General features: G+C 40.0%; 1 long non-coding RNA gene across 1 annotated transcript; it reads right to left on the reverse strand.

The window, feature by feature from the left end:
- Positions 1–1,826: 1,826 nt before the first annotated feature.
- On the reverse strand, positions 1,827–14,532 carry LOC110535721. Its single transcript, XR_002475299.2, has 4 exons — positions 14,496–14,532; positions 13,684–13,758; positions 13,039–13,163; positions 1,827–2,867 (listed from the first exon to the last, which is right to left on the reverse strand). It is a non-coding gene; the product is annotated as an uncharacterized LOC110535721 (long non-coding RNA).
- Between the last annotated feature and the right edge of the window lie 161 nt (positions 14,533–14,693).

Genomic DNA, 14,693 nt, shown 5'->3' on the forward strand with positions numbered 1-14,693 from the left:
AGGAAGCTGAGGGGAGGAAGTTAGAATGTTGCTATTCTAGACTGAGTTCTGCCATGCACAATCTAGATGAACCAAGGGATGTTATGTCTGATAGTAGCTCCCATTAAGACCATTCATGGAAAACAACAAAGAATGATGCTTCGAAGTGTGACTTTGATTGAGAGGTCTGCTGAATTAAGCCTTATGATAATTCAGTGTTGAATATGAATGAGAACATCTCTGCACTCAGTCAGGCTCCCGCTATTCTCAAATCAGTGCCTGGTATTCTCATCCGACAAACCGGTTACTATGAAACATAGCAGAATTTGACTTTGCCCTCTTGCTCTCATTCATAAACCCTTTCTCCCTCTGGCTGTCTGTCAGAATACCCCCTGGTCTCCCAGTGGCTCCTCCTAACTCCTTCCAGGTTTTAACTACTGCTTTCCTCCACCAATAGGTGAGGCCGAGGGTGGAGTTCTCCACTTCTCAGCAGGAATTGGCCGTGCTTAATTTTAGCCGCATCCTGCCGGAACAGGATCCGGGCTTATGGTTTGCACAACATATTGGAATCTATGTATGAGACCAACGCGTGGCAGTCGCTGTGTGAGAAGCACGCCAGTTTCTCTCACAGAACTAGAATGAGATTGACGTTCTATGATCTCTCTCTTCTCTGATAGACATGGGCCTGCAACTCTCATCTCTCCAGCGTTGCACTTCATAATTTATTTCCTTATAGAATCATAGCTGCGCAAAAGCTCCGCTGATAAAAAAAAAAAAAATCCTAAGTTATAGAATGAAAAAATAGTCTTCAGAAAAATACATGAAATTGCCTATAATTTAGCCACAGATGATCAATATCTTGTTTATTTAAATAGCCTAGCTGTGGATGTAGCCCAATAACCAGACTTAGTCTGCAGTTGGGAACGTGCAGCAAATCTGTCAGTAAACAAACAGCATGCAGACAACATGCCTTTCACAATATTTCAAATGCAATAGCAGGAAAACACAGGTTGGAAAGCAAATGGCTCCTCCTGAAAAGAGAAGACTCTAATCTGTCTGCTTTAGACTACCAAAATATTTGATACATTTCCAAATATTATTAAAAAGTTAAACAAGAGAGAGATATAGGCTTTTGGGAAGAGCATCACCTGGGCCATCACTAAGAAGTGAGCTGCGCCATCATTGTGTGAGTCAGTGAAACTGGAAAACATTTTTAGGACTATAATTTTCTCCTCATGTTGGAACCTACAGTATGTTTCCAAACCTAGGCCTAGGCTATTGGTGGATTCAAGACAAGGTTTTTATTTTATCACAGTTTGTCAGTGTCAAAGTAGTCTGCCATTATGATAATTTGTGCTGTATTAAAAAAGATTCTGCCGAAGTCTCCAGTTGTGTAAATTCACCTAGAATTGCATGAAATGCATTTCTAAAAGGCCACATTTTTCCCAGACCCTAGGCTACTAAAAATGATCCCCATGTGTGCTTCTAATCTACTGCTCTATGCCACTACGCAAATGCACATCGGGAGGATCTACAAACTAAGCACTGGGTATTGGTCCTCTTCCACCCAGTCTGCCTTCCAGGTAAAAGCAACTAGCCACATCCTGCCGGAAATCTAATTACCTTCAGCCTGGGAGGCCCCGGCGGGATACAGCTACACAGGCAGAGGGACAGGTGAAGACCCTGCTCCCCCAGATTACACCACCAAACCAGGCCAAACTGGTCTCACCATGCTTGCTGTAGCGCTATCCAAAGTGCTAGTCACAAGGGGCTCTGTCTTCCAATCAAGCAACATTCTTGATGTGTATGTGGATGTCTGTGCATTTGTGTAACAGGATTGACTGTAACAGGGTTGACTATTTATTCTTAATTAAATCATACATAAATCCCCTTGTGACAGGAGGAATGGAAGCTTGTTATGTGCAACAGGGAGTGGCAATTGAATGCAAGCTTCACAAAAAAACAAATGAAACTGTTTAAACATTTCTAGCTTATCTATGGGTAACAGGGTTGATGTGCTATGCTCGACCAGCTCAGTTTTCCACCACAAAATAACAGAAAATTGGCACAAAAAAAGAAGAACCAGCTGAACTGCTTTTACGCAACGATTTGACTATTGGATGTTCAATGTTTCTTTTGAATTTTTTTTTCTCAAAATGAATAGTTTCACCATATTAAAAGGAGAGTAACAAGTTGACCTTTAAAGGAGGGACAGATGTAAATAAATCACTAGTCACATTAAATACATACTAATCTTCAGAAATTACTTTGTCAAAGCAACAAAATTACTAGGGTGAAACTGAGAAGTGTTGTGATTAAGTAGGTTCAAATCTTCCTAGAAGTCAAAATGCTGAATTTTGACACTTTAGCAAGCCTTTATTCATGTAGTCTATATTAAAGGACTTCACCCCCCCTTCATTTAATATAACAGGGTTTTAAATTTCTACTTAAAATATCCAAATGCGCTCTTTTCGTGGAACGGCCAAGCGGTCTTTCGGAGGAGTGGGGGTAGAAGAAAGGGGGGGTGAAGTGGATGGTAGTCACATTAGATCAACAAACGAGTGTGAGTCAGCAGGGGGCTAGCCCAGGCCACCACGTGGAAACATAGATAGGGAGAGACAGGAGATGTCACCCAGTACTTACTTACTTACTTTCTCTCTCTCTCTCTCTCTCTCTCTCGCTCTCGCTCCCTCTCCCTCTCTCCCTCTCTCTATGGCTCTCCTTAAATCCCATTCTTGTGCCCTGAAAATATGTGAAATCACTCCAGTTGTGGAATGTACAGTGGTGCTGTCATCAAGAATGAGATGTTGATATCCCTCCATGCCCTGGGAAAGAGAGAGAATTCAGAGAGACGGTAGAAGGACTGAAATATATAGAGAAAGGAAAGTCTAAAGGATGCAGAGAATAAGAGATTAGAGAGAGAGGGATACAGAGGAAGGGAGGAGAGAGAGAGAGTGAGAACCCATACTTTAATGATGACAGCTTCTCCATCCTAGAGGGGAAGATCAACCATTTCCAGGCCCAGAGACATTTACTAGTCTGTGGCGACCTAAATGCCAGAACTGGACAAGAACCTGACACTCTCAGCATACAAGGGGACAAACACCTACCTGGAGGTGACAGCATCCCCTCCCAAATATGCCCCCCTAGACACAAATATGACAAAACAGCTCTGTCGCACGCTAGGTCTGTACAAAGTCAATGGTACGCTTCAAGGAGACTCCTATAGTAGGTACACCTATAGCTCATCTCTTGGCAGTAGTACTGTAAAATACTTTGTCACTGACCTCAACCCAGAGTCTCTCAGAACATTCACAGACAGCCCACTGACACCCCTATCAGATCACAGCAAAATCACAGTCTACTTGAACAGAGCAATACTCAATCATGAGGTATCAAAGACAAAGGAACTGCATCATATTAAGAAACGCTATAGATGGAAGCAAAGTAGAGTAGAAACCTACCCAAAAAACAATGAGGCAGCAAAAAATTCAAACCCTTTTAGACAGCTTCCTGGACAAAATGTTTCTCTGTAGTAATGAAGGTGTAAACTTGGCAGTAGAAAGCTTAATCAGTAACCTAACTTAAGCAGACAACATAAGAAAATGAACAACAATGACAAATGGTTTGAGGAAGAATGCAAAAACCTAAGAAAGAAATTGAGAAACCTATACAACCAAAAACATAGAGACCCAGAAAACCTGAGCCTACGCCTTCACTATGGTGAATCACTAAAACAATAAAGAAATACACCACAGAAAACAAAGGAACAGCACGTTAGAAATCAGATCAACGTAATTGAAGAATCCATAGAATCTAACCACTTCTGGGAAAATTGGAACATACTAAACAAATAACAACATGAAGAGTTATCTAAAATGGAGATGTATGAATAAACCACTTCTCCAATCCTTTTGGCTCAACAACAAAGAACAAACAGCAAAAACATACACATTATCAAATACAAATCTCACAATCAACTAGAGGTCGACCGATTAGTCGGAATGGCCGATTAATTAGGGCTGATTTCAAGTTTTCATAACAATCGGAAATCGGTCATTTTGGACGCCGATTTTGTCCCCCAATTTTCTTTTACAACTTTATTTAACAAGGAAAATCAGTTAAGAACACATTCTTATTTTCAATGACGGCCTAGGAACGGTGGGTTAGCTGACTTGTTCAGGGGCAGATCGACAGATTTTTACCTTGTCAGCTCAGGGATTCAATCTTGCAACCTAACGGTTAACTAGTCCAACGCTCTAACCACCTGCCTCAAGAGGAGCCTGCCTGTTACGTGGATGCAGTAAGAAGCCAAGGTAAGTTGCTAGCTAGCATTAACCTGTTAAGTCTATAGGGGCGCTATTTCATTATTGGATAAAAAACGTGCCTGTTTTAAGCGCAATATTTTGTCACGAAAAGATGCTCGACTATGCATATAATTGACAGCTTTGGAAAGAAAACAGTCTAACGTTTCCAAAACTGCAAAGATATTATCTGCGAGTGCCACAGAACTCATTCTACAGGCGAAACCAAGATGAAACTTCAAACAGGAAATGAGCAGAATCTCTGAAGCTCTGTTTTCAAATGTCTCCTTATATGGCTGTGAATGCAGCAGGAACGAGCCTGCACTTTCTGTCGTTTCTTCAAGATGTCTGCAGCATTGTGACGTATTTGTAGGCATATCATTGGAAGATTGGCCATAAGAGACTACATTTTCCAGGGGTCCGCCCGGTGTCCTTTGTCTAAATTGGTGCGTAATTTTCAGTTGCGGTCATTTTCTCCTGGGATTCAGAACAGAAAGCACACTTCCACGAAGGATATATCATCGAAGAGATATGTGAAAAACACCTTGAGGATTGGTTCTAAACAACGTTTGCCATGTTTCAGTCGATATTATGGAGTTAATTTGGAAAAGAGTTTGACGTATTGATGACTGGATTTTCGTTTTTTTTTGGTAGCCAAACGTGACGCACCAAACGGAGCGATTTCTCCTAAACAAATAATCTTTCAGGAAAAACTGAACATTTGCTATCTAACAGAGTCTCCTCATTGAAAACATCTGAAGTTCTTCAAAGGTAAATTATTTTTATTTTAATGCTTTTCTGGTTTTTGTGAAAATGTTGCCTGCTAAATGCTAAAGCTAATGCTAACGCTAAATGCTACACTAGCTAGCTACTGTTACACAAATTATTGTTTTCCTATGGTTGAGAAGCATATTTTGAAAATATGAGATGACAGTGTTGTTTACAAAAGGCTAAGCTTGAGAGCTAGCATATTTATTTAATTTCATTTGCATTTGTATTCACGATCCCGGATCCGGGATGGGTAGATCAGAGAGGACTTATCTTATAAAAAACAATCAATCAATCATAATCACTAGTTATAACTACACGTTTGATGATATTACTAGTTTATCTAGCGTGTCCTGCGTTGCATATAATCGATGCGTTGCGCATTCGCGAAAAAGGACTGCCGTTGCTCCAACGTGTACCTAACCATAAACATCAATGCCTTTCTTAAAATCAATACACAGAAGTATATATATTTTAAACCTGCATATTTAGCTAAAAGAATGGTTTGCAGGCAATATTAACCAGGTGAAATTGTGTCACTTCTCTTGCATTCATTGCACGCAGAGTCAGGGTACATGCAACAGTTTGGGCCGCCTGGCTCATTGCGAACTAATTTGCCAGAATATTACGTAATTACAACATAACATTGAAGGTTGTGCAATGTAACAGCAATATTTAGACTTAGGGATGCCATCCCTTAGATAAAATACGGAACGGTTCTGTATTTCACTGAAATAATAAAGGTTTTGTTTTCGAAATGATAGTTTCCGGATTGGACCATATTAATGACCTAAGGCTCGTATTTCTGTGTGTTATTATGTTATAATTAAGTCTATGATTTGATAGAGCAGTCTGACTGAGCGATGGTAGGCACCAGCAGGCTTGTAAGCATTCATTCAAACAGCACTTTGGTGCGTTTCGCCAGCAGCTCTTCGCAATGCTTCAAGCATTGCGCTGTTTATGACTTCAAGCCTATCAACTCCCGAGATTAGGCTGGTGTAACCAATGTGAAATGGCTAGCTAGTTAGCCAGCTAGTTAGCGCGCTAATAGCGTTTCAAACATCACTCGCTCTGAGACTTGGAGTGGTTGTTCCCCTTGCTCTGCATGGGTAAAGCTGCTTCGAGGGTGGCTGTAGTCAATGTGTTCCTGGTTCGAGCCCAGGTAGCAGCGAGGAGAGAGATGGAAGCTATACTGTTACACTGGCAATACTGAAGTGCCTATAAGAACATCCAATAGTCAAAGGTTAATGAAATACAAATTGTATAGAGAGAAATAGTCTTATAATTCCTATAATGACTACAACCTAAAACTTCTTACCTGGGAATATTGAAGACTTGTGTTAAAAGGAGCCACCAGCTTTCATATGTTCTCATGTTCTGAGCAAAGAACTTAAACGTTGGCTTTCTTACATGGCACATATTGCACTTTTACTTTCTTCTCCAACACTTTGTTTTTGCATTATTTAAACAAAATTTAACATGTTTCATTATTTAATTGAGGCTAAATTGATTTTATTGATGTATTATATTAAAAGTTAAAATAAGTGTTCATTCAGTATTGTTGTAATTGTCATTATTACAAATAAATAATAAAAGTTGTCAGAGTAATCGGTATCGGCTATTTTTGGTCCTCCAATAATCGGTATCGGCGATCTTGATTATTGTCCAGTCGTGTGGTCCAGTGCTGCAAGGAAATACCTAGTTAAGCTGCAGCTGGCCCAGAACAGAGCGGCACGTTTTGCTCTTCATTGTAATCAGAGGGCTGATATAAATACTATGCATGCAAGTCTCTCTTTGCTAAGAGTTGAGGAGAGACTGACTGCGTCTCTTATTCTTTTGATAAGAAACAATGTGTTGGAAATCCCAAATTGTTTTCAGAGTCAACTTACACACAGCTCTGACACACACACTTATCCCACCAGACATGCCACTAGGGGTCTTTTAACAGTCCCCAAATCCAGAACAAATTCAAGAAACCATACAATATTATATAGAGCCCTTATTGCATGGAACTTTCTTCCAACTCAAACAGAAAACCTGGTTTAAAAAAACAGATAAAGCAACACCTCACGGCACAACACCTCTCCCCTATTTGACCTAGATAGTTTGTGTGTATGCATTGATATTTAGGCTACATATGCCTTTAAAAAATGTATATCTAGTTCTGTCCTTGAGCTGTTCTTGTCTATTGATGTTCTGTATTGTCATGTTTCATGTTTTGTGTTGTCCCCAGGAAGAGTAGCTGCTTCTTTTTCCAACAGCTAATGGGAACCTAATAAAATACCAAATACCTATGTCTCCCTGTCATGGCTTTTGCGCCATCAGTACAGACACCAACACATCTTGACCACCAAAGTCCATTTAATGTCACAAAACCTGTCCAGTACTTTAAAAATATCCTCTCCTGTTGTCCTGGTTTCCAGTGGTTTGCAGAAAAGGATGTCTTCCTATACCACTTCTAGCCCCTTCTTATTAATGACATCTGTTGCTTTTATACATGTCTTACCACTCAAAAGTTGTCTTTATTCTCGCTCTAAAAAGCTCTTAACATATTGTAAAGAATAAACAGAGAGTAATACTGACCCAAAATTAAGGAAAGCTTGGACTATATACACAGACTCAGTGAGCATAGCCTTGCTATTGAGAGAGGACGCCGTAGAAGGACCTGGCTCTCGAGAGAAGACAAGTTAAGTGCACACTACCCACAAATGAGGTGGAAACTGAACTGAGAGAGAGAGAGGATTGTAAATACAACCTACATTTATGTATATTTATTTTCCCTTTTTTACTTTAAGTATTTGCACACATGACAACTTTTAGGATTAATCGATTAATCAAACCACTTTATTTTTGATTCATCAATATATTTCATTACAACACTGGATATAGACATAGCATGACATTTGAAATGTCTATTCTTCTGGAAATTTTGTGAGTGTAATATTTACTGTTAATTTGTTACTGTTAATTTCACTTTTGTTTATGACCTATTTCACTTGCTTTGGCAATGTAAACACGTTTCCTATGCCAATAAAGCCCTTAAATTGAAATGAGAGTGAGAGAGAGCGAGAGAGAGCGAGCGAGCGAGCGAGCGAGAGAGAGAGAGAGAGAGCGAGAGAGAGCGAGAGAGAGAGCGAGAGATGCTTAATGCTGTATGTGTCCGAAGCTCTCAGACAAAGCAGCAGCATTGTGGTGGGGAGGTAATGGCAGACAGACACCCGATGGCACAGCAGGAGGAGGTGGGAGTAGCACCACAGGAGGCTGCCTCCCACCTCTGAAGCCTGTTGCTCCGGGGTAGAAGTTGCAGATCAAGGAACGGCTTACCTGCCCAAATCCTATTCTTAACCATTCGAGAGAAAAACAAAAAAATAGCCATAGATCAGTGTCTAGGTGCAACTTCACTCGACTCAGCAGCTGGCTGCCGCACAGTGTATGCCACTAGGCCAATCATATCCCACTGAGCGGCTGAAAAAGGTCTTTGACGTCGTCTCGCACCTGGCCTGCTCTACCTGTCAAAACGTATCGCACTCTACCTTTTATCTCCCCTGGTGCCTCTACAGCTCTCTGGCACTCTAAATGTAATATAACAAAACAGCCGAGTGTACAAAATATGGCAGGCTAGCCTAGATGATGCTGAGGTGCTTATGATGCTGAGATGCTTATTTGAAGCAAAGCATGGTTCACAAATCATGGCAGTGAACACAATCATGCCATACACTGAGGACTGATAATGTGGTTTCTTAACCACGATAGCAGAGTTAGCAGGGTTTACAATGTTTATATAGTCATGTCATGTCTTTGGCCGGGCGTTTTCCGACCACCTACTGTACAGGCCAACGCAATTAATTGCATGACCTAAACCACATGGTACACAGACATTGAGCTAATGTGTATTGGCAAGATCATTAGGAGGATAACTAGAGGGGAGTTTGCAGTGTTCAGATCAAAGGCACCGGTGGAGAGGGATGACACACATATGTACTTGTAGCAGCTCTCCGGTTCCTATGACTACATTACGTTTATGGTTATTAGTCACATCGGGAAACATCCACTCAGCATGGTCAAAGAGAAAGAGAAACTCACTGAGATGACTTTTGAATATATTATTCAGCATATTACAGTGCCTTCAGAAAGTATTCAGACTTTTTCCACATTTTGTTGTGTTACAGCCTGAATTTAAAATGTTTTTTTTTTTTTGTCACTGGCCTACCTACACACAATACCCCATAATGTCAAAGTGGAATTTTGTTTTTTCACATGTTTATAAATTAATTAAAAATGAAAAGCTGAAATGTTGCATCAAAGCTGAAATGTGCATCAATAAGTAGGCAAACCCTTTGTTATGGCAAGCCTAAATAATTTCAGGAGTAAAAATGTGCTTAACAAGTCAAATAATAATTTGCAAGCAAATAATAGTGTTCAACATGATTTTCATTTGACTACCTCATCTCTGAACCTCACACATACAATCATGTGTAAGGTCCCTCAGTCAAGCAGTGAATTTAAAACCACAAAGACCAGGGAGGTTTTCTAACGTCTCGCAAAGAAGGGCACCTATTGGTCGATGGGTAAAAATAAACAAAAGCAGACATGGAATGTTCCTTTGAGCATCGTGAAGTTATTAATGACACTTTGGATGGTGTGTCAATACACCCAGTCACTACAAAGATACAGCTGTCCTTCCTAACTCAGTTGAAGGAGAGGAAGGACACCGCTCAGGGATTTCACCATGAGGCCAATGGTGACTTTAAAACAGTTACAGACTTTAATTGCTGCGATAGGAGAACACTGAGGATAGATCAACAATATTGTAGTTTCTCCACAATACTAACCTAATTGACAGAGTGAAAAGGAAGAAGCCTGTTCACTGTCATTATGGGTTATTGTGTGTAGATGGGTAAAATAATTTTATAATCCATATAAAATTTAGTCCGTAACAAAACAATATGTTAAATAATTCAAGTGGTATGAATACTTTCTAAAGACACTGTGTATATACAGTATATTTATGTTGATATATATATATATATATATATATGTACTGGGTACTGTGTGTGTGTGTGTATATATATATATATATATATATATATATATATATATATATATATATATATATATATATATATATTGTATTTCTCTTTCTTTAAAAAAAACGATGCTGTATATAAATAAATATATCGAAAGCATACTATCTGTAACACCTGATCAACACCTGTCATAAAGCATGATAGCAATGTTATATGATTAATGTAAAAGCCATCATCACTCCTGTAACATGAACCATATACTGTACATTGTACTAATCTTGGTCAGTGTAAGACAGCATTGTGTTTAATACAGCTGGAATTAATTTAATAGATTTTAACCTTTTATGGAGGTGGTCTGCTCCCTATACAGGGACCGCTCAGCGGAAATTACAGTTCTACCGTGACAGAGCTAAGGCGAGCATACCATGTTCTTTCACTATTTAATCAGATATTAAACTGATTAACAGGCCAGATACAGTAGGTTATAAACACACAATAACACACGTGACCCATGATATATCAATATTATAAAGTTATAGTCCACACATAATATTATCTAATAATATACGCCATTATTAAGCAGACACTTTTAAGCGACTTAGTCGCTTAAAGCTAAGGTAACTGAGCTAAACGACTACCGCCCCGTAGCACTCACTCCCGTCATCATGAAGTGCTTTGAGAGACTAGTCAAGGACCATATCACCTCCACCCTAGACCCACTCCAATTTGCTTACCGCCCCAATAGGTCCACAGACGATGCAATCTCAACCACACTGCACACTGCCCTAACCCTGGATAAAAAAGCTTTCTTACTGTTCACTTGGAAACTAATTAAGAAACATGGCATCACTTTGTACTTACTGCTATGTAACTGCTATGTAATTACAGTCAAGCAGTACTGGTTGTTAGATAACAGCACAACTCTAGTCAACATGTTTCAGAACAATGTTGATACTGCATTTATTATTGTGTACTAGTTATATAGGTTTGAGGGCAGCTTGATGTTGCGTGAATAGATACACTGTCATTACCACTTACTGTAGGCATCCCATCTCACAACTGCTGAATTATTATGGATTGACAAGTGATTTGTAGTGAACCACATAGTTTTAAGTAATAGATTTCTGAATACATTTCACTTGTGATTCAAACCATGGACCTCATTCCTGTAAATCACTAATTAATGTGCAAAAATCTTCCTCAACCATGCATGCTTATTGTCAGAAGAATCCATATTCCTCGTACCCCTGGGCAAGATCATGCAACATCAAAGTTCACTTACACTGCTATGCTGATGACACCCAGCTCTACCTCGCCACCAAACCCACCATTCCCCTGCCTTCACAACATCCAGAGCTGGATGAGCATGAACCCTTTCAAACTCAACAGCAACAAACAGAGGTCATGCTCATCAGCGCCAAATCCACTCTTTCAAAGCATCACCAAAGATGGTTTCCTGGGCCCTCTCTAAAGAAGTCAAAAGCCTTGGTGTCTTCCTGAATAGTTCCCTCTTTCCACATAAAAACCAGCACCCGGACAGCATTCCTCCACCTCCGCCACTACAGCACCGAAACCATCATCCATGCCTTCGTTACTTCCTGACTGTAACGGATTTCCTCCTCTTCGTCTGAGGAGGAGTAAGGATCGGACCAAAACGCAGCGTGGTAAGTGTCCATATTGATTTATTCAAAAACACAACTGAACACTGGAACAAAATAATAAACGTGAATCAACGAAACCGAAACAGTTCTGTAAGGTGACAACACACACTAGACAGAAAATAAACACCCACAAAACCCAGGTGGAAAAAAGGCAACCTAAGTATGATTCTCAATCAGAGACAACTAACGACACCTGCCTCTGATTGAGAACCATACTAGGCCGAACACAAAAACCAACATAGAAAAACAAACAGACTGCCCACCCCAACTCACGCCCTGACCATACAAAAACAAAGACAAAACAAAGGAACTAAGGTCAGAACGTGACACAGACTAGACTACTGTAACACTCTCCTCACCAGATCCCCACCAAACTCATCAATAGACTCCAACTGGTTCTGAACTGCTGACAGAATTCACACCAGCACCAGATCATCTGAACACATCAAACCAATCCTGGCTCCCTGTGGTATCCTGTATTAACTTTAACATCCTCCTCCTCACCTACAAAGCCCTCCACAACCTACCTCTCTGATCTTCTCCGAGTCTATGCCCCCTCCCGCTCCATCCGCTCCTCCTCTGCTGGTCTCCTTGTCTCCCCCCATTCCACCATGGGTGCCCGGTTCTTTAGCTCCTATTCCAAACTCTACCACCCTAAACCAAACCCTTACCCTAAACTGGGTACCCCTACCACCGTAAACCAAACCCTTACTCTAAACTGGGTAGCCTATCACCTTAAACCAAACCAAACCCTTGCCCTAAACCAGGTAACCCACCACCTTAAACCAAATCCTTACCCTAAACTGGGTAACCCACCACCTTAAACCAAACCCTTGCCCTAAATTGGGTTTGTATCCTCTTCCCAACCCCTCTCTCCTTTTTTTTTATCTGTCCTATTTTGTCTGGTCCTTTGATTTTAGATTGTTTCTATTTTATATTGCACTGTTGATTGACACACTTCATTTTATGACTTTATGTATCACATTTCATTTGATGTAGGCCTACTTTTAATGTAAGATGTCTTTGAGTGTCCTGAAAGGCGTCCGCCAAATTAAAATGAATTAATACCATTGTTTAAATAAAACTCTTACTTAAAACCCCCTTTAAAAACATCCAGCAGGAAACAGTCTTATTTGAAATGAGGAATATATCTTATTTTTCTGACTAAAATAGGACTACTGTGGGAAGACGCATTATGGAATGGAGAAGTGAAAGTGATAGAGCAATTCTCAACATTTCACATCAGAATGTAGGACTAGATTTTTATGTTGGAATAAACATTAATCTGAGAATACATACCTTTCCCCTTCAGCAGCTCTGCGCAAAACAAGTTATAGGCAGACACTGCACTTATAACCAGCAGCTTTGTGGCGCCGGGTGTTGCAGGAGGTATTAAGTGAACACCCATAGTTACAAATCCAGTTCTGTAATTTCAAAGGAAAGCATTGTCATTAGATGTAAGTCAACTAAAAACATTCAAGCATAACACTGTATAACTTCTATGTTGATAAAATGCTGTTTACAGTACAGTAATTAAACATGATTTTACACTGTTGCCCGATCTTCCCTAATCAGCAGTGTTTTAGGTAGTGGATAGCCCCCCCCCCCCCCCCCCCCCCCCAATATTCTAATAATACAGGGGGTTAGGAAAGAAAAAAACTTGGCCTGGGGTCAGTCAGTAATTTTGTGCTATGGTGGAATGTCTCCCCATTATGCTTGCACCAATCCAATGCTTTTGATTGCAGTGGGTGAAATGAAAGTGTGAACACTTCTGGATGCAGGGTATCAGAACACAGCCTATTTCTTTCCCCACTCTCCCCAAAATCGATTTGTCCCCCCAATCCCCTCTTGCCACTAACCCCTCAAAATCCACCAACCTTATAGTCACGTCTCTAATTCCACCTCCCTTCGTCTCACGCCCCACCTCTTCCCTCCATTTCATACCTTAACTAAAGACACAGGTAGTCCTGTAGCTGCAGCAGCCTCCATCACCAGGGCTAAGGACCTCCTTTTCATACCCTGTTCATGATAATACACAAGGATGCCCCTGATGTTAGCCATTATGAGGAGTCTTCCTACAACAACAACAAAGATAAGAAATATTAAATTGTACCATGGGTATAAGTAAGTGTTTCCTAGTCTTTGAATAAGAGCCTTCAGGCCATGTGGTCTAACTGACAGGGGATTAGCCTTTGCCAGCAAGACCAACAGCCCTTGGTCAGGGTAGTTGGAACCAGTCTTTTCATTGTACTTCACTCACATAGATAGCCTACTGCAGGTTACAATATGAAGCTAATGAAAAGCACTAAAGCTGCAATTAAGTTTCTTCCATGTCTCTGTGTTGGTTAAAAAAAAATATATATATATACTGTATTTGACAGGGCTGGAGAAATGTTACCACTCTCAAATTCTTAGACAGAGCAATGGAAGCTAGGACTGACCATCCAAGATATTGCTTGAGGCTATACAGTGTTTTCATTAATTTTGTTTACAAACATTGGAGTAAAACAATCTTATAATTGGGGTTCTGGTGGGGGTATGACAGTTGAACTAAGCTCATAAGGCATTAGTTATATTCTTCAAGAATCAATGGGTACATATAATTCATTTATAAATCCAAAGATGTATGTAGAAACTGCTGATTTCCCAATTAAAAGGCTAATGACAAGTAGCTAGCTAATCTGATTATATATTTCACCCGTCAGTGTTTTACCTATTATTTTGAGACAAACATTGAAAGGAATTGTTGAACACACCCGAGTGATGGGAGAAGTCATCAGAGTGGGAACAGACTAGAGTGGAACAGAGAAATTACATCTAACGTTAGCTAGTTAACCTTTAAAAAAAATAATAATAATAATTAAAAAAAAATAATTTTATAGCTAGCTGCCGTAACTAACATTCTTTTGTCAATACTTGCTAATTTAGCTAGCTCAGAGACTACGAAACTATTA

Source organism: Oncorhynchus mykiss, chromosome 11 (genome assembly GCF_013265735.2).
Source record: "Oncorhynchus mykiss isolate Arlee chromosome 11, USDA_OmykA_1.1, whole genome shotgun sequence".
Taxonomy (NCBI): domain Eukaryota; kingdom Metazoa; phylum Chordata; class Actinopteri; order Salmoniformes; family Salmonidae; genus Oncorhynchus; species Oncorhynchus mykiss.